This window comes from Odontesthes bonariensis, chromosome 5 (genome assembly GCF_027942865.1).
Source record: "Odontesthes bonariensis isolate fOdoBon6 chromosome 5, fOdoBon6.hap1, whole genome shotgun sequence".
NCBI lineage: Eukaryota > Metazoa > Chordata > Actinopteri > Atheriniformes > Atherinopsidae > Odontesthes > Odontesthes bonariensis.
In genome coordinates, this window is record NC_134510.1 from 10,931,652 (window position 1) to 10,951,198 (window position 19,547).

A 19,547-nucleotide genomic window follows, 5' to 3' on the forward strand; every position below is an offset into this window, starting at 1 on the left:
AAAGGCACATTGTTGATTATAAGGTCTTGGTTTGCACTTAACACCATAGTAAACGGGAAAGGGCTTTTGACCAAAGCAACCTGGCCTCATGTTAGGCTATTTGAAGGGGGCTATTGACATTTAGGCCGAAGATGGGTGAGAGTATCAAAACAATCATCACTTGGTGGCAGGCAGCTGATAAAAGACCAAGCTCTCCCCGTCGGGGAATCGAACCCCGATCTTCCGCGTGACAGGCGGAGATACTGTCCATTATACTAACGAGGAATTTCTGTGTGCCTGACACAGTCGTCAGACGAAAAGACAACTATCGCCAAGGAGTGAAATAAGATTTTGGTGTCCCGTTTCAAGGTGCAGGAAAATTGCTATCACAGTCCCATTACTCAGAAGGAGAGTCTTCCATGAAGCTGCATGCCTCGTCAATATTCCCCTTCAACACGAACACAACGCAGACCCACATATTCGCTGGAATGATGCCTGGGCCCGCCGACAGTGTCATCCAATATTCCTTTTAGTAGTCAGGATGGCCGAGCGGTCTAAGGCAATGCGTTCAGGTCGCAGTCTCCCCTGGAGGCGTGGGTTCAAATCCCACTTCTGACATTGCAGACTTCTCCTAGAGAAACATTTTCACTGGCAAGGCAACCCAAGTTTACTCCTTGCTTAGCAATACCATGTCGTATTGCTATTCTGCCACTGCATCATCTTGTTTAAAGATTATTGTGGCCGCTTTACCTCCGAAGAGTTCTTGCTTCCAAATGCTATGCCTACTATTTGTTTGCCTCAGGAGCCCTGTTAAACAACAGCCAAGACACTTGTTGCATGAGAATCTTCTGACCACTGCTCAACAAGCTGTGTTGTCACAACCTTCTACAGTGCTTTGGGCAGGACAGAATCATTAGCAAAAGGCACATTGTTGATTATAAGGTCTTGGTTTGCACTTAACACCATAGTAAACGGGAAAGGGCTTTTGACCGAAGAAACCTGGCATCATGTTAGGCTATTTGAAGGGGGCTATTGACATTTAGGCCGAAGATGGGTGAGAGTATCAAAGCAATCATCACTTGGTGGCAGGCAGCTGATAAAAGACCAAGCTCTCCCCGTCGGGGAATCGAACCCCAATCTTCCGCGTGACAGGCGGAGATACTGTCCATTATACTAACGAGGACTTTCTGTGTGACTGACACAGTCGTCAGACGAAAAGACAACTATCGCCAAGGAGTGAAATAAGATTTTGGTTTCCCCTTTCAAGGTGCAGGAAAATTGCTATCACAGTCCCATCACTCAGAAGGAGAGTCTTCCATGAAGCTGCATGCCTCGTCAATATTCCCCTTCAACACGAACACAACGCAGACCCACATATTCGCTGGAATGATGCCTGGGCCCGCCGACAGTGTCGTCAAATATTCCTTTTAGTAGTCAGGATGGCCGAGCGGTCTAAGGCGCTGCGTTAAGGTCGCAGTCTCCCCTGGAGGCGTGGGTTCAAATCCCACTTCTGACATTGCAGACTTCTCCTAGAGAAACATTTTCACTGGCAAGGCAACCCAAGTTTACTCCTTGCTTAGCAATACCATGTCGTATTGCTATTCTGCCACTGCATCATCTTGTTTAAAGATTATTGTGGCCGCTTTACCTCCGAAGAGTTCTTGCTTCCAAATGCTATGCCTACTTTTTGTTTGCCTCAGGAGCCCTGTTAAACAACAGCCAAGACACTTGTTGCATGAGAATCTTCTGACCACTGCTCAACAAGCTGTGTTGTCACAACCTTCTACAGTGCTTTGGGCAGGACAGAATCATTAGCAAAAGGCACATTGTTGATTATAAGGTCTTGGTTTGCACTTAACACCATAGTAAACGGGAAAGGGCTTTTGACCAAAGCAACCTGGCCTCATGTTAGGCTATTTGAAGGGGGCTATTGACATTTAGGCCGAAGATGGGTGAGAGTATCAAAACAATCATCACTTGGTGGCAGGCAGCTGATAAAAGACCAAGCTCTCCCCGTCGGGGAATCGAACCCCGATCTTCCGCGTGACAGGCGGAGATACTGTCCATTATACTAACGAGGAATTTCTGTGTACCTGACACAGTCGTCAGACGAAAAGACAACTATCGCCAAGGAGTGAAATAAGATTTTGGTGTCCCGTTTCAAGGTGCAGGAAAATTGCTATCACAGTCCCATTACTCAGAAGGAGAGTCTTCCATGAAGCTGCATGCCTCGTCAATATTCCCCTTCAACACGAACACAACGCAGACCCACATATTCGCTGGAATGATGCCTGGGCCCGCCGACAGTGTCGTCAAATATTCCTTTTCGTAGTCAGGATGGCCGAGCGGTCTAAGGCGCTGCGTTCAGGTCGCAGTCTCCCCTGGAGGCGTGGGTTCAAATCCCACTTCTGACATTGCAGACTTCTCCTAGAGAAACATTTTCACTGGCAAGGCAACCCAAGTTTACTCCTTGCTTAGCAATACCATGTCGTATTGCTATTCTGCCACTGCATCATCTTGTTTAAAGATTATTGTGGCCGCTTTACCTCCAAAGAGTTCTTGCTTCCAAATGCTATGCCTACTATTTGTTTGCCTCAGGAGCCCTGTTAAACAACAGCCAAGACACTTGTTGCATGAGAATCTTCTGACCACTACTCAACAAGCTGTGTTGTCACAACCTTCTACAGTGCTTTGGGCAGGACAGAATCATTAGCAAAAGGCACATTGTTGATTATAAGGTCTTGGTTTGCACTTAACACCATAGTAAACGGGAAAGGGCTTTTGACCGAAGAAACCTGGCATCATGTTAGGCTATTTGAAGGGGGCTATTGACATTTAGGCCGAAGATGGGTGAGAGTATCAAAGCAATCATCACTTGGTGGCAGGCAGCTGATAAAAGACCAAGCTCTCCCCGTCGGGGAATCGAACCCCAATCTTCCGCGTGACAGGCGGAGATACTGTCCATTATACTAACGAGGAATTTCTGTGTGACTGACACAGTCGTCAGACGAAAAGACAACTATCGCCAAGGAGTGAAATAAGATTTTGGTTTCCCCTTTCAAGGTGCAGGAAAATTGCTATCACAGTCCCATCACTCAGAAGGAGAGTCTTCCATGAAGCTGCATGCCTCGTCAATATTCCCCTTCAACACGAACACAACGCAGACCCACATATTCGCTGGAATGATGCCTGGGCCCGCCGACAGTGTCGTCAAATATTCCTTTTAGTAGTCAGGATGGCCGAGCGGTCTAAGGCGCTGCGTTAAGGTCGCAGTCTCCCCTGGAGGCGTGGGTTCAAATCCCACTTCTGACATTGCAGACTTCTCCTAGAGAACCATTTTCACTGGCAAGGCAACCCAAGTTTACTCCTTGCTTAGCAATACCATGTCGTATTGCTATTCTGCCACTGCATCATCTTGTTTAAAGATTATTGTGGCCGCTTTACCTCCGAAGAGTTCTTGCTTCCAAATGCTATGCCTACTTTTTGTTTGCCTCAGGAGCCCTGTTAAACAACAGCCAAGACACTTGTTGCATGAGAATCTTCTGACCACTGCTCAACAAGCTGTGTTGTCACAACCTTCTACAGTGCTTTGGGCAGGACAGAATCATTAGCAAAAGGCACATTGTTGATTATAAGGTCTTGGTTTGCACTTAACACCATAGTAAACGGGAAAGGGCTTTTGACCAAAGCAACCTGGCCTCATGTTAGGCTATTTGAAGGGGGCTATTGACATTTAGGCCGAAGATGGGTGAGAGTATCAAAACAATCATCACTTGGTGGCAGGCAGCTGATAAAAGACCAAGCTCTCCCCGTCGGGGAATCGAACCCCGATCTTCCGCGTGACAGGCGGAGATACTGTCCATTATACTAACGAGGAATTTCTGTGTGCCTGACACAGTCGTCAGACGAAAAGACAACTATCGCCAAGGAGTGAAATAAGATTTTGGTGTCCCGTTTCAAGGTGCAGGAAAATTGCTATCACAGTCCCATCACTCAGAAGGAGAGTCTTCCATGAAGCTGCATGCCTCGTCAATATTCCCCTTCAACACGAACACAACGCAGACCCACATATTCGCTGGAATGATGCCTGGGCCCGCCGACAGTGTCGTCAAATATTCCTTTTAGTAGTCAGGATGGCCGAGCGGTCTAAGGCGCTGCGTTAAGGTCGCAGTCTCCCCTGGAGGCGTGGGTTCAAATCCCACTTCTGACATTGCAGACTTCTCCTAGAGAAACATTTTCACTGGCAAGGCAACCCAAGTTTACTCCTTGCTTAGCAATACCATGTCGTATTGCTATTCTGCCACTGCATCATCTTGTTTAAAGATTATTGTGGCCGCTTTACCTCCGAAGAGTTCTTGCTTCCAAATGCTATGCCTACTTTTTGTTTGCCTCAGGAGCCCTGTTAAACAACAGCCAAGACACTTGTTGCATGAGAATCTTCTGACCACTGCTCAACAAGCTGTGTTGTCACAACCTTCTACAGTGCTTTGGGCAGGACAGAATCATTAGCAAAAGGCACATTGTTGATTATAAGGTCTTGGTTTGCACTTAACACCATAGTAAACGGGAAAGGGCTTTTGACCAAAGCAACCTGGCCTCATGTTAGGCTATTTGAAGGGGGCTATTGACATTTAGGCCGAAGATGGGTGAGAGTATCAAAACAATCATCACTTGGTGGCAGGCAGCTGATAAAAGACCAAGCTCTCCCCGTCGGGGAATCGAACCCCGATCTTCCGCGTGACAGGCGGAGATACTGTCCATTATACTAACGAGGAATTTCTGTGTACCTGACACAGTCGTCAGACGAAAAGACAACTATCGCCAAGGAGTGAAATAAGATTTTGGTGTCCCGTTTCAAGGTGCAGGAAAATTGCTATCACAGTCCCATTACTCAGAAGGAGAGTCTTCCATGAAGCTGCATGCCTCGTCAATATTCCCCTTCAACACGAACACAACGCAGACCCACATATTCGCTGGAATGATGCCTGGGCCCGCCGACAGTGTCGTCAAATATTCCTTTTCGTAGTCAGGATGGCCGAGCGGTCTAAGGCGCTGCGTTCAGGTCGCAGTCTCCCCTGGAGGCGTGGGTTCAAATCCCACTTCTGACATTGCAGACTTCTCCTAGAGAAACATTTTCACTGGCAAGGCAACCCAAGTTTACTCCTTGCTTAGCAATACCATGTCGTATTGCTATTCTGCCACTGCATCATCTTGTTTAAAGATTATTGTGGCCGCTTTACCTCCAAAGAGTTCTTGCTTCCAAATGCTATGCCTACTATTTGTTTGCCTCAGGAGCCCTGTTAAACAACAGCCAAGACACTTGTTGCATGAGAATCTTCTGACCACTACTCAACAAGCTGTGTTGTCACAACCTTCTACAGTGCTTTGGGCAGGACAGAATCATTAGCAAAAGGCACATTGTTGATTATAAGGTCTTGGTTTGCACTTAACACCATAGTAAACGGGAAAGGGCTTTTGACCGAAGAAACCTGGCATCATGTTAGGCTATTTGAAGGGGGCTATTGACATTTAGGCCGAAGATGGGTGAGAGTATCAAAGCAATCATCACTTGGTGGCAGGCAGCTGATAAAAGACCAAGCTCTCCCCGTCGGGGAATCGAACCCCAATCTTCCGCGTGACAGGCGGAGATACTGTCCATTATACTAACGAGGAATTTCTGTGTGACTGACACAGTCGTCAGACGAAAAGACAACTATCGCCAAGGAGTGAAATAAGATTTTGGTTTCCCCTTTCAAGGTGCAGGAAAATTGCTATCACAGTCCCATCACTCAGAAGGAGAGTCTTCCATGAAGCTGCATGCCTCGTCAATATTCCCCTTCAACACGAACACAACGCAGACCCACATATTCGCTGGAATGATGCCTGGGCCCGCCGACAGTGTCGTCAAATATTCCTTTTAGTAGTCAGGATGGCCGAGCGGTCTAAGGCGCTGCGTTAAGGTCGCAGTCTCCCCTGGAGGCGTGGGTTCAAATCCCACTTCTGACATTGCAGACTTCTCCTAGAGAACCATTTTCACTGGCAAGGCAACCCAAGTTTACTCCTTGCTTAGCAATACCATGTCGTATTGCTATTCTGCCACTGCATCATCTTGTTTAAAGATTATTGTGGCCGCTTTACCTCCGAAGAGTTCTTGCTTCCAAATGCTATGCCTACTTTTTGTTTGCCTCAGGAGCCCTGTTAAACAACAGCCAAGACACTTGTTGCATGAGAATCTTCTGACCACTGCTCAACAAGCTGTGTTGTCACAACCTTCTACAGTGCTTTGGGCAGGACAGAATCATTAGCAAAAGGCACATTGTTGATTATAAGGTCTTGGTTTGCACTTAACACCATAGTAAACGGGAAAGGGCTTTTGACCAAAGCAACCTGGCCTCATGTTAGGCTATTTGAAGGGGGCTATTGACATTTAGGCCGAAGATGGGTGAGAGTATCAAAACAATCATCACTTGGTGGCAGGCAGCTGATAAAAGACCAAGCTCTCCCCGTCGGGGAATCGAACCCCGATCTTCCGCGTGACAGGCGGAGATACTGTCCATTATACTAACGAGGAATTTCTGTGTGCCTGACACAGTCGTCAGACGAAAAGACAACTATCGCCAAGGAGTGAAATAAGATTTTGGTGTCCCGTTTCAAGGTGCAGGAAAATTGCTATCACAGTCCCATCACTCAGAAGGAGAGTCTTCCATGAAGCTGCATGCCTCGTCAATATTCCCCTTCAACACGAACACAACGCAGACCCACATATTCGCTGGAATGATGCCTGGGCCCGCCGACAGTGTCATCCAATATTCCTTTTCGTAGTCAGGATGGCCGAGCGGTCTAAGGCGCTGCGTTCAGGTCGCAGTCTCCCCTGGAGGCGTGGGTTCAAATCCCACTTCTGACATTGCAGACTTCTCCTAGAGAAACATTTTCACTGGCAAGGCAACCCAAGTTTACTCCTTGCTTAGCAATACCATGTCGTATTGCTATTCTGCCACTGCATCATCTTGTTTAAAGATTATTGTGGCCGCTTTACCTCCGAAGAGTTCTTGCTTCCAAATGCTATGCCTACTATTTGTTTGCCTCAGGAGCCCTGTTAAACAACAGCCAAAACACTTGTTGCATGAGAATCTTCTGACCACTGCTCAACAAGCTGTGTTGTCACAACCTTCTACAGTGCTTTGGGCAGGACAGAATCATTAGCAAAAGGCACATTGTTGATTATAAGGTCTTGGTTTGCACTTAACACCATAGTAAACGGGAAAGGGCTTTTGACCGAAGAAACCTGGCATCATGTTAGGCTATTTGAAGGGGTCTATTGACATTTAGGCCGAAGATGGGTGAGAGTATCAAAGCAATCATCACTTGGTGGCAGGCAGCTGATAAAAGACCAAGCTCTACCCCTCGGGGAATCGAACCTCGATCTTCCGCATGACAGGCGGAGATACTGTCCATTATACTAACGAGGAATTTCTGTGTGACTGACACAGTCGTCAGACGAAAAGACAACTATCGCCAAGGAGTGAAATAAGATTTTGGTTTCCCCTTTCAAGGTGCAGGAAAATTGCTATCACAGTCCCATCACTCAGAAGGAGAGTCTTCCATGAAGCTGCATGCCTCGTCAATATTCCCCTTCAACACGAACACAACGCAGACCCACATATTCGCTGGAATGATGCCTGGGCCCGCCGACAGTGTCGTCAAATATTCCTTTTAGTAGTCAGGATGGCCGAGCGGTCTAAGGCGCTGCGTTCAGGTCGCAGTCTCCCCTGGAGGCGTGGGTTCAAATCCCACTTCTGACATTGCAGACTTCTCCTAGAGAAACATTTTCACTGGCAAGGCAACCCAAGTTTACTCCTTGCTTAGCAATACCATGTCGTATTGCTATTCTGCCACTGCATCATCTTGTTTAAAGATTATTTTGGCCGCTTTACCTCCGAAGAGTTCTTGCTTCCAAATGCTATGCCTACTTTTTGTTTGCCTCAGGAGCCCTGTTAAACAACAGCCAAGACACTTGTTGCATGAGAATCTTCTGACCACTGCTCAACAAGCTGTGTTGTCACAACCTTCTACAGTGCTTTGGGCAGGACAGAATCATTAGCAAAAGGCACATTGTTGATTATAAGGTCTTGGTTTGCACTTAACACCATAGTAAACGGGAAAGGGCTTTTGACCAAAGCAACCTGGCCTCATGTTAGGCTATTTGAAGGGGGCTATTGACATTTAGGCCGAAGATGGGTGAGAGTATCAAAACAATCATCACTTGGTGGCAGGCAGCTGATAAAAGACCAAGCTCTCCCCGTCGGGGAATCGAACCCCGATCTTCCGCGTGACAGGCGGAGATACTGTCCATTATACTAACGAGGAATTTCTGTGTGCCTGACACAGTCGTCAGACGAAAAGACAACTATCGCCAAGGAGTGAAATAAGATTTTGGTGTCCCGTTTCAAGGTGCAGGAAAATTGCTATCACAGTCCCATTACTCAGAAGGAGAGTCTTCCATGAAGCTGCATGCCTCGTCAATATTCCCCTTCAACACGAACACAACGCAGACCCACATATTCGCTGGAATGATGCCTGGGCCCGCCGACAGTGTCATCCAATATTCCTTTTAGTAGTCAGGATGGCCGAGCGGTCTAAGGCAATGCGTTCAGGTCGCAGTCTCCCCTGGAGGCGTGGGTTCAAATCCCACTTCTGACATTGCAGACTTCTCCTAGAGAAACATTTTCACTGGCAAGGCAACCCAAGTTTACTCCTTGCTTAGCAATACCATGTCGTATTGCTATTCTGCCACTGCATCATCTTGTTTAAAGATTATTTTGGCCGCTTTACCTCCGAAGAGTTCTTGCTTCCAAATGCTATGCCTACTTTTTGTTTGCCTCAGGAGCCCTGTTAAACAACAGCCAAGACACTTGTTGCATGAGAATCTTCTGACCACTGCTCAACAAGCTGTGTTGTCACAACCTTCTACAGTGCTTTGGGCAGGACAGAATCATTAGCAAAAGGCACATTGTTGATTATAAGGTCTTGGTTTGCACTTAACACCATAGTAAACGGGAAAGGGCTTTTGACCAAAGCAACCTGGCCTCATGTTAGGCTATTTGAAGGGGGCTATTGACATTTAGGCCGAAGATGGGTGAGAGTATCAAAACAATCATCACTTGGTGGCAGGCAGCTGATAAAAGACCAAGCTCTCCCCGTCGGGGAATCGAACCCCGATCTTCCGCGTGACAGGCGGAGATACTGTCCATTATACTAACGAGGAATTTCTGTGTGCCTGACACAGTCGTCAGACGAAAAGACAACTATCGCCAAGGAGTGAAATAAGATTTTGGTGTCCCGTTTCAAGGTGCAGGAAAATTGCTATCACAGTCCCATTACTCAGAAGGAGAGTCTTCCATGAAGCTGCATGCCTCGTCAATATTCCCCTTCAACACGAACACAACGCAGACCCACATATTCGCTGGAATGATGCCTGGGCCCGCCGACAGTGTCATCCAATATTCCTTTTAGTAGTCAGGATGGCCGAGCGGTCTAAGGCAATGCGTTCAGGTCGCAGTCTCCCCTGGAGGCGTGGGTTCAAATCCCACTTCTGACATTGCAGACTTCTCCTAGAGAAACATTTTCACTGGCAAGGCAACCCAAGTTTACTCCTTGCTTAGCAATACCATGTCGTATTGCTATTCTGCCACTGCATCATCTTGTTTAAAGATTATTGTGGCCGCTTTACCTCCGAAGAGTTCTTGCTTCCAAATGCTATGCCTACTATTTGTTTGCCTCAGGAGCCCTGTTAAACAACAGCCAAGACACTTGTTGCATGAGAATCTTCTGACCACTGCTCAACAAGCTGTGTTGTCACAACCTTCTACAGTGCTTTGGGCAGGACAGAATCATTAGCAAAAGGCACATTGTTGATTATAAGGTCTTGGTTTGCACTTAACACCATAGTAAACGGGAAAGGGCTTTTGACCGAAGAAACCTGGCATCATGTTAGGCTATTTGAAGGGGGCTATTGACATTTAGGCCGAAGATGGGTGAGAGTATCAAAGCAATCATCACTTGGTGGCAGGCAGCTGATAAAAGACCAAGCTCTCCCCGTCGGGGAATCGAACCCCAATCTTCCGCGTGACAGGCGGAGATACTGTCCATTATACTAACGAGGACTTTCTGTGTGACTGACACAGTCGTCAGACGAAAAGACAACTATCGCCAAGGAGTGAAATAAGATTTTGGTTTCCCCTTTCAAGGTGCAGGAAAATTGCTATCACAGTCCCATCACTCAGAAGGAGAGTCTTCCATGAAGCTGCATGCCTCGTCAATATTCCCCTTCAACACGAACACAACGCAGACCCACATATTCGCTGGAATGATGCCTGGGCCCGCCGACAGTGTCGTCAAATATTCCTTTTAGTAGTCAGGATGGCCGAGCGGTCTAAGGCGCTGCGTTAAGGTCGCAGTCTCCCCTGGAGGCGTGGGTTCAAATCCCACTTCTGACATTGCAGACTTCTCCTAGAGAACCATTTTCACTGGCAAGGCAACCCAAGTTTACTCCTTGCTTAGCAATACCATGTCGTATTGCTATTCTGCCACTGCATCATCTTGTTTAAAGATTATTGTGGCCGCTTTACCTCCGAAGAGTTCTTGCTTCCAAATGCTATGCCTACTTTTTGTTTGCCTCAGGAGCCCTGTTAAACAACAGCCAAGACACTTGTTGCATGAGAATCTTCTGACCACTGCTCAACAAGCTGTGTTGTCACAACCTTCTACAGTGCTTTGGGCAGGACAGAATCATTAGCAAAAGGCACATTGTTGATTATAAGGTCTTGGTTTGCACTTAACACCATAGTAAACGGGAAAGGGCTTTTGACCAAAGCAACCTGGCCTCATGTTAGGCTATTTGAAGGGGGCTATTGACATTTAGGCCGAAGATGGGTGAGAGTATCAAAACAATCATCACTTGGTGGCAGGCAGCTGATAAAAGACCAAGCTCTCCCCGTCGGGGAATCGAACCCCGATCTTCCGCGTGACAGGCGGAGATACTGTCCATTATACTAACGAGGAATTTCTGTGTACCTGACACAGTCGTCAGACGAAAAGACAACTATCGCCAAGGAGTGAAATAAGATTTTGGTGTCCCGTTTCAAGGTGCAGGAAAATTGCTATCACAGTCCCATTACTCAGAAGGAGAGTCTTCCATGAAGCTGCATGCCTCGTCAATATTCCCCTTCAACACGAACACAACGCAGACCCACATATTCGCTGGAATGATGCCTGGGCCCGCCGACAGTGTCGTCAAATATTCCTTTTCGTAGTCAGGATGGCCGAGCGGTCTAAGGCGCTGCGTTCAGGTCGCAGTCTCCCCTGGAGGCGTGGGTTCAAATCCCACTTCTGACATTGCAGACTTCTCCTTGAGAAACATTTTCACTGGCAAGGCAACCCAAGTTTACTCCTTGCTTAGCAATACCATGTCGTATTGCTATTCTGCCACTGCATCATCTTGTTTAAAGATTATTGTGGCCGCTTTACCTCCAAAGAGTTCTTGCTTCCAAATGCTATGCCTACTATTTGTTTGCCTCAGGAGCCCTGTTAAACAACAGCCAAGACACTTGTTGCATGAGAATCTTCTGACCACTACTCAACAAGCTGTGTTGTCACAACCTTCTACAGTGCTTTGGGCAGGACAGAATCATTAGCAAAAGGCACATTGTTGATTATAAGGTCTTGGTTTGCACTTAACACCATAGTAAACGGGAAAGGGCTTTTGACCGAAGAAACCTGGCATCATGTTAGGCTATTTGAAGGGGGCTATTGACATTTAGGCCGAAGATGGGTGAGAGTATCAAAGCAATCATCACTTGGTGGCAGGCAGCTGATAAAAGACCAAGCTCTCCCCGTCGGGGAATCGAACCCCAATCTTCCGCGTGACAGGCGGAGATACTGTCCATTATACTAACGAGGAATTTCTGTGTGACTGACACAGTCGTCAGACGAAAAGACAACTATCGCCAAGGAGTGAAATAAGATTTTGGTTTCCCCTTTCAAGGTGCAGGAAAATTGCTATCACAGTCCCATCACTCAGAAGGAGAGTCTTCCATGAAGCTGCATGCCTCGTCAATATTCCCCTTCAACACGAACACAACGCAGACCCACATATTCGCTGGAATGATGCCTGGGCCCGCCGACAGTGTCGTCAAATATTCCTTTTAGTAGTCAGGATGGCCGAGCGGTCTAAGGCGCTGCGTTAAGGTCGCAGTCTCCCCTGGAGGCGTGGGTTCAAATCCCACTTCTGACATTGCAGACTTCTCCTAGAGAACCATTTTCACTGGCAAGGCAACCCAAGTTTACTCCTTGCTTAGCAATACCATGTCGTATTGCTATTCTGCCACTGCATCATCTTGTTTAAAGATTATTGTGGCCGCTTTACCTCCGAAGAGTTCTTGCTTCCAAATGCTATGCCTACTTTTTGTTTGCCTCAGGAGCCCTGTTAAACAACAGCCAAGACACTTGTTGCATGAGAATCTTCTGACCACTGCTCAACAAGCTGTGTTGTCACAACCTTCTACAGTGCTTTGGGCAGGACAGAATCATTAGCAAAAGGCACATTGTTGATTATAAGGTCTTGGTTTGCACTTAACACCATAGTAAACGGGAAAGGGCTTTTGACCAAAGCAACCTGGCCTCATGTTAGGCTATTTGAAGGGGGCTATTGACATTTAGGCCGAAGATGGGTGAGAGTATCAAAACAATCATCACTTGGTGGCAGGCAGCTGATAAAAGACCAAGCTCTCCCCGTCGGGGAATCGAACCCCGATCTTCCGCGTGACAGGCGGAGATACTGTCCATTATACTAACGAGGAATTTCTGTGTGCCTGACACAGTCGTCAGACGAAAAGACAACTATCGCCAAGGAGTGAAATAAGATTTTGGTGTCCCGTTTCAAGGTGCAGGAAAATTGCTATCACAGTCCCATTACTCAGAAGGAGAGTCTTCCATGAAGCTGCATGCCTCGTCAATATTCCCCTTCAACACGAACACAACGCAGACCCACATATTCGCTGGAATGATGCCTGGGCCCGCCGACAGTGTCATCCAATATTCCTTTTAGTAGTCAGGATGGCCGAGCGGTCTAAGGCAATGCGTTCAGGTCGCAGTCTCCCCTGGAGGCGTGGGTTCAAATCCCACTTCTGACATTGCAGACTTCTCCTAGAGAAACATTTTCACTGGCAAGGCAACCCAAGTTTACTCCTTGCTTAGCAATACCATGTCGTATTGCTATTCTGCCACTGCATCATCTTGTTTAAAGATTATTGTGGCCGCTTTACCTCCAAAGAGTTCTTGCTTCCAAATGCTATGCCTACTATTTGTTTGCCTCAGGAGCCCTGTTAAACAACAGCCAAGACACTTGTTGCATGAGAATCTTCTGACCACTACTCAACAAGCTGTGTTGTCACAACCTTCTACAGTGCTTTGGGCAGGACAGAATCATTAGCAAAAGGCACATTGTTGATTATAAGGTCTTGGTTTGCACTTAACACCATAGTAAACGGGAAAGGGCTTTTGACCGAAGAAACCTGGCATCATGTTAGGCTATTTGAAGGGGGCTATTGACATTTAGGCCGAAGATGGGTGAGAGTATCAAAGCAATCATCACTTGGTGGCAGGCAGCTGATAAAAGACCAAGCTCTCCCCGTCGGGGAATCGAACCCCAATCTTCCGCGTGACAGGCGGAGATACTGTCCATTATACTAACGAGGAATTTCTGTGTGACTGACACAGTCGTCAGACGAAAAGACAACTATCGCCAAGGAGTGAAATAAGATTTTGGTTTCCCCTTTCAAGGTGCAGGAAAATTGCTATCACAGTCCCATCACTCAGAAGGAGAGTCTTCCATGAAGCTGCATGCCTCGTCAATATTCCCCTTCAACACGAACACAACGCAGACCCACATATTCGCTGGAATGATGCCTGGGCCCGCCGACAGTGTCGTCAAATATTCCTTTTAGTAGTCAGGATGGCCGAGCGGTCTAAGGCGCTGCGTTAAGGTCGCAGTCTCCCCTGGAGGCGTGGGTTCAAATCCCACTTCTGACATTGCAGACTTCTCCTAGAGAACCATTTTCACTGGCAAGGCAACCCAAGTTTACTCCTTGCTTAGCAATACCATGTCGTATTGCTATTCTGCCACTGCATCATCTTGTTTAAAGATTATTGTGGCCGCTTTACCTCCGAAGAGTTCTTGCTTCCAAATGCTATGCCTACTTTTTGTTTGCCTCAGGAGCCCTGTTAAACAACAGCCAAGACACTTGTTGCATGAGAATCTTCTGACCACTGCTCAACAAGCTGTGTTGTCACAACCTTCTACAGTGCTTTGGGCAGGACAGAATCATTAGCAAAAGGCACATTGTTGATTATAAGGTCTTGGTTTGCACTTAACACCATAGTAAACGGGAAAGGGCTTTTGACCAAAGCAACCTGGCCTCATGTTAGGCTATTTGAAGGGGGCTATTGACATTTAGGCCGAAGATGGGTGAGAGTATCAAAACAATCATCACTTGGTGGCAGGCAGCTGATAAAAGACCAAGCTCTCCCCGTCGGGGAATCGAACCCCAATCTTCCGCGTGACAGGCGGAGATACTGTCCATTATACTAACGAGGAATTTCTGTGTGCCTGACACAGTCGTCAGACGAAAAGACAACTATCGCCAAGGAGTGAAATAAGATTTTGGTGTCCCGTTTCAAGGTGCAGGAAAATTGCTATCACAGTCCCATTACTCAGAAGGAGAGTCTTCCATGAAGCTGCATGCCTCGTCAATATTCCCCTTCAACACGAACACAACGCAGACCCACATATTCGCTGGAATGATGCCTGGGCCCGCCGACAGTGTCGTCAAATATTCCTTTTCGTAGTCAGGATGGCCGAGCGGTCTAAGGCGCTGCGTTCAGGTCGCAGTCTCCCCTGGAGGCGTGGGTTCAAATCCCACTTCTGACATTGCAGACTTCTCCTAGAGAAACATTTTCACTGGCAAGGCAACCCAAGTTTACTCCTTGCTTAGCAATACCATGTCGTATTGCTATTCTGCCACTGCATCATCTTGTTTAAAGATTATTGTGGCCGCTTTACCTCCAAAGAGTTCTTGCTTCCAAATGCTATGCCTACTATTTGTTTGCCTCAGGAGCCCTGTTAAACAACAGCCAAGACACTTGTTGCATGAGAATCTTCTGACCACTACTCAACAAGCTGTGTTGTCACAACCTTCTACAGTGCTTTGGGCAGGACAGAATCATTAGCAAAAGGCACATTGTTGATTATAAGGTCTTGGTTTGCACTTAACACCATAGTAAACGGGAAAGGGCTTTTGACCGAAGAAACCTGGCATCATGTTAGGCTATTTGAAGGGGGCTATTGACATTTAGGCCGAAGATGGGTGAGAGTATCAAAGCAATCATCACTTGGTGGCAGGCAGCTGATAAAAGACCAAGCTCTCCCCGTCGGGGAATCGAACCCCAATCTTCCGCGTGACAGGCGGAGATACTGTCCATTATACTAACGAGGAATTTCTGTGTGACTGACACAGTCGTCAGACGAAAAGACAACTATCGCCAAGGAGTGAAATAAGATTTTGGTTTCCCCTTTCAAGGTGCAGGAAAATTGCTATCACAGTCCCATCACTCAGAAGGAGAGTCTTCCATGAAGCTGCATGCCTCGTCAATATTCCCCTTCAACACGAACACAACGCAGACCCACATATTCGCTGGAATGATGCCTGGGCCCGCCGACAGTGTCGTCAAATATTCCTTTTAGTAGTCAGGATGGCCGAGCGGTCTAAGGCGCTGCGTTAAGGTCGCAGTCTCCCCTGGAGGCGTGGGTTCAAATCCCACTTCTGACATTGCAGACTTCTCCTAGAGAACCATTTTCACTGGCAAGGCAACCCAAGTTTACTCCTTGCTTAGCAATACCATGTCGTATTGCTATTCTGCCACTGCATCATCTTGTTTAAAGATTATTGTGGCCGCTTTACCTCCGAAGAGTTCTTGCTTCCAAATGCTATGCCTACTTTTTGTTTGCCTCAGGAGCCCTGTTAAACAACAGCCAAGACACTTGTTGCATGAGAATCTTCTGACCACTGCTCAACAAGCTGTGTTGTCACAACCTTCTACAGTGCTTTGGGCAGGACAGAATCATTAGCAAAAGGCACATTGTTGATTATAAGGTCTTGGTTTGCACTTAACACCATAGTAAACGGGAAAGGGCTTTTGACCAAAGCAACCTGGCCTCATGTTAGGCTATTTGAAGGGGGCTATTGACATTTAGGCCGAAGATGGGTGAGAGTATCAAAACAATCATCACTTGGTGGCAGGCAGCTGATAAAAGACCAAGCTCTCCCCGTCGGGGAATCGAACCCCAATCTTCCGCGTGACAGGCGGAGATACTGTCCATTATACTAACGAGGAATTTCTGTGTGCCTGACACAGTCGTCAGACGAAAAGACAACTATCGCCAAGGAGTGAAATAAGATTTTGGTGTCCCGTTTCAAGGTGCAGGAAAATTGCTATCACAGTCCCATTACTCAGAAGGAGAGTCTTCCATGAAGCTGCATGCCTCGTCAATATTCCCCTTCAACACGAACACAACGCAGACCCACATATTCGCTGGAATGATGCCTGGGCCCGCCGACAGTGTCATCCAATATTCCTTTTAGTAGTCAGGATGGCCGAGCGGTCTAAGGCGCTGCGCTCAGGTCGCAGTCTCCCCTGGAGGCGTGGGTTCAAATCCCACTTCTGACATTGCAGACTTCTCCTAGAGAAACATTTTCACTGGCAAGGCAACCCAAGTTTACTCCTTGCTTAGCAATACCATGTCGTATTGCTATTCTGCCACTGCATCATCTTGTTTAAAGATTATTGTGGCCGCTTTACCTCCGAAGAGTTCTTGCTTCCAAATGCTATGCCTACTATTTGTTTGCCTCAGGAGCCCTGTTAAACAACAGCCAAGACACTTGTTGCATGAGAATCTTCTGACCACTGCTCAACAAGCTGTGTTGTCACAACCTTCTACAGTGCTTTGGGCAGGACAGAATCATTAGCAAAAGGCACATTGTTGATTATAAGGTCTTGGTTTGCACTTAACACCATAGTAAACGGGAAAGGGCTTTTGACCGAAGAAACCTGGCATCATGTTAGGCTATTTGAAGGGGCCTATTGACATTTAGGCCGAAGATGGGTGAGAGTATCAAAGCAATCATCACTTGGTGGCAGGCAGCTGATAAAAGACCAAGCTCTCCCCGTCGGGGAATCGAACCCCGATCTTCCGCGTGACAGGCGGAGATACTGTCCATTATACTAACGAGGAATTTCTGTGTGCCTGACACAGTCGTCAGACGAAAAGACAACTATCGCCAAGGAGTGAAATAAGATTTTGGTGTCCCGTTTCAAGGTGCAGGAAAATTGCTATCACAGTCCCATTACTCAGAAGGAGAGTCTTCCATGAAGCTGCATGCCTCGTCAATATTCCCCTTCAACACGAACACAACGCAGACCCACATATTCGCTGGAATGATGCCTGGGCCCGCCGACAGTGTCGTCCAATATTCCTTTTAGTACTCAGGATGGCCGAGCGGTCTAAGGCGCTGCATTCAGGTCGCAGTCTCCCCTGGAGGCGTGGGTTCAAATCCCACTTCTGACATTGCAGACTTCTCCTAGAGAAACATTTTCACTGGCAAGGCAACCCAAGTTTACTCCTTGCTTAGCAATACCATGTCGTATTGCTATTCTGCCACTGCATCATCTTGTTTAAAGATTATTGTGGCCGCTTTACCTCCGAAGAGTTCTTGCTTCCAAATGCTATGCCTACTTTTTGTTTGCCTCAGGAGCCCTGTTAAACAACAGCCAAGACACTTGTTGCATGAGAATCTTCTGACCACTGCTCAACAAGCTGTGTTGTCACAACCTTCTACAGTGCTTTGGGCAGGACAGAATCATTAGCAAAAGGCACATTGTTGATTATAAGGTCTTGGTTTGCACTTAACACCATAGTAAACGGGAAAGGGCTTTTGACCGAAGAAACCTGGCATCATGTTAGGCTATTTGAAGGGGGCTATTGACATTTAGGCCGAAGATGGGTGAGAGTATCAAAGCAATCATCACTTGGTGGCAGGCAGCTGATAAAAGACCAAGCTCTCCCCGTCGGGGAATCGAACCCCAATCTTCCGCGTGACAGGCGGAGATACTGTCCATTATACTAACGAGGAATTTCTGTGTGACTGACACAGTCGTCAGACGAAAAGACAACTATCGCCAAGGAGTGAAATAAGATTTTGGTTTCCCCTTTCAAGGTGCAGGAAAATTGCTATCACAGTCCCATCACTCAGAAGGAGAGTCTTCCATGAAGCTGCATGCCTCGTCAATATTCCCCTTCAACACGAACACAACGCAGACCCACATATTCGCTGGAATGATGCCTGGGCCCGCCGACAGTGTCGTCAAATATTCCTTTTAGTAGTCAGGATGGCCGAGCGGTCTAAGGCGCTGCGTTAAGGTCGCAGTCTCCCCTGGAGGCGTGGGTTCAAATCCCACTTCTGACATTGCAGACTTCTCCTAGAGAACCATTTTCACTGGCAAGGCAACCCAAGTTTACTCCTTGCTTAGCAATACCATGTCGTATTGCTATTCTGCCACTGCATCATCTTGTTTAAAGATTATTGTGGCCGCTTTACCTCCGAAGAGTTCTTGCTTCCAAATGCTATGCCTACTTTTTGTTTGCCTCAGGAGCCCTGTTAAACAACAGCCAAGACACTTGTTGCATGAGAATCTTCTGACCACTGCTCAACAAGCTGTGTTGTCACAACCTTCTACAGTGCTTTGGGCAGGACAGAATCATTAGCAAAAGGCACATTGTTGATTATAAGGTCTTGGTTTGCACTTAACACCATAGTAAACGGGAAAGGGCTTTTGACCAAAGCAACCTGGCCTCATGTTAGGCTATTTGAAGGGGGCTATTGACATTTAGGCCGAAGATGGGTGAGAGTATCAAAACAATCATCACTTGGTGGCAGGCAGCTGATAAAAGACCAAGCTCTCCCCGTCGGGGAATCGAACCCCGATCTTCCGCGTGACAGGCGGAGATACTGTCCATTATACTAACGAGGAATTTCTGTGTACCTGACACAGTCGTCAGACGAAAAGACAACTATCGCCAAGGAGTGAAATAAGATTTTGGTGTCCCGTTTCAAGGTGCAGGAAAATTGCTATCACAGTCCCATTACTCAGAAGGAGAGTCTTCCATGAAGCTGCATGCCTCGTCAATATTCCCCTTCAACACGAACACAACGCAGACCCACATATTCGCTGGAATGATGCCTGGGCCCGCCGACAGTGTCATCCAATATTCCTTTTAGTAGTCAGGATGGCCGAGCGGTCTAAGGCGCTGCGTTCAGGTCGCAGTCTCCCCTGGAGGCGTGGGTTCAAATCCCACTTCTGACATTGCAGACTTCTCCTAGAGAAACATTTTCACTGGCAAGGCAACCCAAGTTTACTCCTTGCTTAGCAATACCATGTCGTATTGCTATTCTGCC

General features: G+C 47.2%; 28 non-coding genes across 28 annotated transcripts; 17 read left to right on the forward strand and 11 right to left on the reverse strand.

The window, feature by feature from the left end:
- Positions 1 to 192: 192 nt before the first annotated feature.
- Positions 193 to 264, reverse strand: trnad-guc (transfer RNA aspartic acid (anticodon GUC)). Its single transcript has one exon. It is a non-coding gene; the product is annotated as a tRNA-Asp (tRNA).
- Positions 265 to 1,412: 1,148 nt separating this feature from the next.
- Positions 1,413 to 1,495, forward strand: trnal-aag (transfer RNA leucine (anticodon AAG)). The gene has a single exon. It is a non-coding gene; the product is annotated as a tRNA-Leu (tRNA).
- Positions 1,496 to 1,988: 493 nt separating this feature from the next.
- On the reverse strand, positions 1,989 to 2,060 carry trnad-guc (transfer RNA aspartic acid (anticodon GUC)). Its single transcript has one exon. It is a non-coding gene; the product is annotated as a tRNA-Asp (tRNA).
- A 250-nt stretch (positions 2,061 to 2,310) lies between these two features.
- trnal-cag (transfer RNA leucine (anticodon CAG)) lies at positions 2,311 to 2,393 on the forward strand. The gene has a single exon. It is a non-coding gene; the product is annotated as a tRNA-Leu (tRNA).
- An 815-nt stretch (positions 2,394 to 3,208) lies between these two features.
- Positions 3,209 to 3,291, forward strand: trnal-aag (transfer RNA leucine (anticodon AAG)). Its single transcript has one exon. It is a non-coding gene; the product is annotated as a tRNA-Leu (tRNA).
- Positions 3,292 to 3,784: 493 nt separating this feature from the next.
- trnad-guc (transfer RNA aspartic acid (anticodon GUC)) lies at positions 3,785 to 3,856 on the reverse strand. The gene has a single exon. It is a non-coding gene; the product is annotated as a tRNA-Asp (tRNA).
- A 250-nt stretch (positions 3,857 to 4,106) lies between these two features.
- On the forward strand, positions 4,107 to 4,189 carry trnal-aag (transfer RNA leucine (anticodon AAG)). Its single transcript has one exon. It is a non-coding gene; the product is annotated as a tRNA-Leu (tRNA).
- A 493-nt stretch (positions 4,190 to 4,682) lies between these two features.
- On the reverse strand, positions 4,683 to 4,754 carry trnad-guc (transfer RNA aspartic acid (anticodon GUC)). The gene has a single exon. It is a non-coding gene; the product is annotated as a tRNA-Asp (tRNA).
- A 250-nt stretch (positions 4,755 to 5,004) lies between these two features.
- trnal-cag (transfer RNA leucine (anticodon CAG)) lies at positions 5,005 to 5,087 on the forward strand. The gene has a single exon. It is a non-coding gene; the product is annotated as a tRNA-Leu (tRNA).
- An 815-nt stretch (positions 5,088 to 5,902) lies between these two features.
- On the forward strand, positions 5,903 to 5,985 carry trnal-aag (transfer RNA leucine (anticodon AAG)). Its single transcript has one exon. It is a non-coding gene; the product is annotated as a tRNA-Leu (tRNA).
- A 493-nt stretch (positions 5,986 to 6,478) lies between these two features.
- trnad-guc (transfer RNA aspartic acid (anticodon GUC)) lies at positions 6,479 to 6,550 on the reverse strand. The gene has a single exon. It is a non-coding gene; the product is annotated as a tRNA-Asp (tRNA).
- A 250-nt stretch (positions 6,551 to 6,800) lies between these two features.
- trnal-cag (transfer RNA leucine (anticodon CAG)) lies at positions 6,801 to 6,883 on the forward strand. The gene has a single exon. It is a non-coding gene; the product is annotated as a tRNA-Leu (tRNA).
- Positions 6,884 to 7,698: 815 nt separating this feature from the next.
- On the forward strand, positions 7,699 to 7,781 carry trnal-cag (transfer RNA leucine (anticodon CAG)). Its single transcript has one exon. It is a non-coding gene; the product is annotated as a tRNA-Leu (tRNA).
- A 493-nt stretch (positions 7,782 to 8,274) lies between these two features.
- trnad-guc (transfer RNA aspartic acid (anticodon GUC)) lies at positions 8,275 to 8,346 on the reverse strand. The gene has a single exon. It is a non-coding gene; the product is annotated as a tRNA-Asp (tRNA).
- An 826-nt stretch (positions 8,347 to 9,172) lies between these two features.
- Positions 9,173 to 9,244, reverse strand: trnad-guc (transfer RNA aspartic acid (anticodon GUC)). The gene has a single exon. It is a non-coding gene; the product is annotated as a tRNA-Asp (tRNA).
- Positions 9,245 to 10,392: 1,148 nt separating this feature from the next.
- trnal-aag (transfer RNA leucine (anticodon AAG)) lies at positions 10,393 to 10,475 on the forward strand. The gene has a single exon. It is a non-coding gene; the product is annotated as a tRNA-Leu (tRNA).
- Positions 10,476 to 10,968: 493 nt separating this feature from the next.
- On the reverse strand, positions 10,969 to 11,040 carry trnad-guc (transfer RNA aspartic acid (anticodon GUC)). The gene has a single exon. It is a non-coding gene; the product is annotated as a tRNA-Asp (tRNA).
- A 250-nt stretch (positions 11,041 to 11,290) lies between these two features.
- Positions 11,291 to 11,373, forward strand: trnal-cag (transfer RNA leucine (anticodon CAG)). The gene has a single exon. It is a non-coding gene; the product is annotated as a tRNA-Leu (tRNA).
- An 815-nt stretch (positions 11,374 to 12,188) lies between these two features.
- trnal-aag (transfer RNA leucine (anticodon AAG)) lies at positions 12,189 to 12,271 on the forward strand. The gene has a single exon. It is a non-coding gene; the product is annotated as a tRNA-Leu (tRNA).
- Positions 12,272 to 12,764: 493 nt separating this feature from the next.
- trnad-guc (transfer RNA aspartic acid (anticodon GUC)) lies at positions 12,765 to 12,836 on the reverse strand. The gene has a single exon. It is a non-coding gene; the product is annotated as a tRNA-Asp (tRNA).
- Positions 12,837 to 13,984: 1,148 nt separating this feature from the next.
- On the forward strand, positions 13,985 to 14,067 carry trnal-aag (transfer RNA leucine (anticodon AAG)). The gene has a single exon. It is a non-coding gene; the product is annotated as a tRNA-Leu (tRNA).
- An 815-nt stretch (positions 14,068 to 14,882) lies between these two features.
- trnal-cag (transfer RNA leucine (anticodon CAG)) lies at positions 14,883 to 14,965 on the forward strand. Its single transcript has one exon. It is a non-coding gene; the product is annotated as a tRNA-Leu (tRNA).
- Positions 14,966 to 15,780: 815 nt separating this feature from the next.
- Positions 15,781 to 15,863, forward strand: trnal-aag (transfer RNA leucine (anticodon AAG)). The gene has a single exon. It is a non-coding gene; the product is annotated as a tRNA-Leu (tRNA).
- An 815-nt stretch (positions 15,864 to 16,678) lies between these two features.
- trnal-cag (transfer RNA leucine (anticodon CAG)) lies at positions 16,679 to 16,761 on the forward strand. Its single transcript has one exon. It is a non-coding gene; the product is annotated as a tRNA-Leu (tRNA).
- Positions 16,762 to 17,254: 493 nt separating this feature from the next.
- trnad-guc (transfer RNA aspartic acid (anticodon GUC)) lies at positions 17,255 to 17,326 on the reverse strand. Its single transcript has one exon. It is a non-coding gene; the product is annotated as a tRNA-Asp (tRNA).
- A 1,148-nt stretch (positions 17,327 to 18,474) lies between these two features.
- On the forward strand, positions 18,475 to 18,557 carry trnal-aag (transfer RNA leucine (anticodon AAG)). The gene has a single exon. It is a non-coding gene; the product is annotated as a tRNA-Leu (tRNA).
- Positions 18,558 to 19,050: 493 nt separating this feature from the next.
- Positions 19,051 to 19,122, reverse strand: trnad-guc (transfer RNA aspartic acid (anticodon GUC)). The gene has a single exon. It is a non-coding gene; the product is annotated as a tRNA-Asp (tRNA).
- Positions 19,123 to 19,372: 250 nt separating this feature from the next.
- On the forward strand, positions 19,373 to 19,455 carry trnal-cag (transfer RNA leucine (anticodon CAG)). Its single transcript has one exon. It is a non-coding gene; the product is annotated as a tRNA-Leu (tRNA).
- The last annotated feature ends 92 nt before the right edge of the window (positions 19,456 to 19,547 follow it).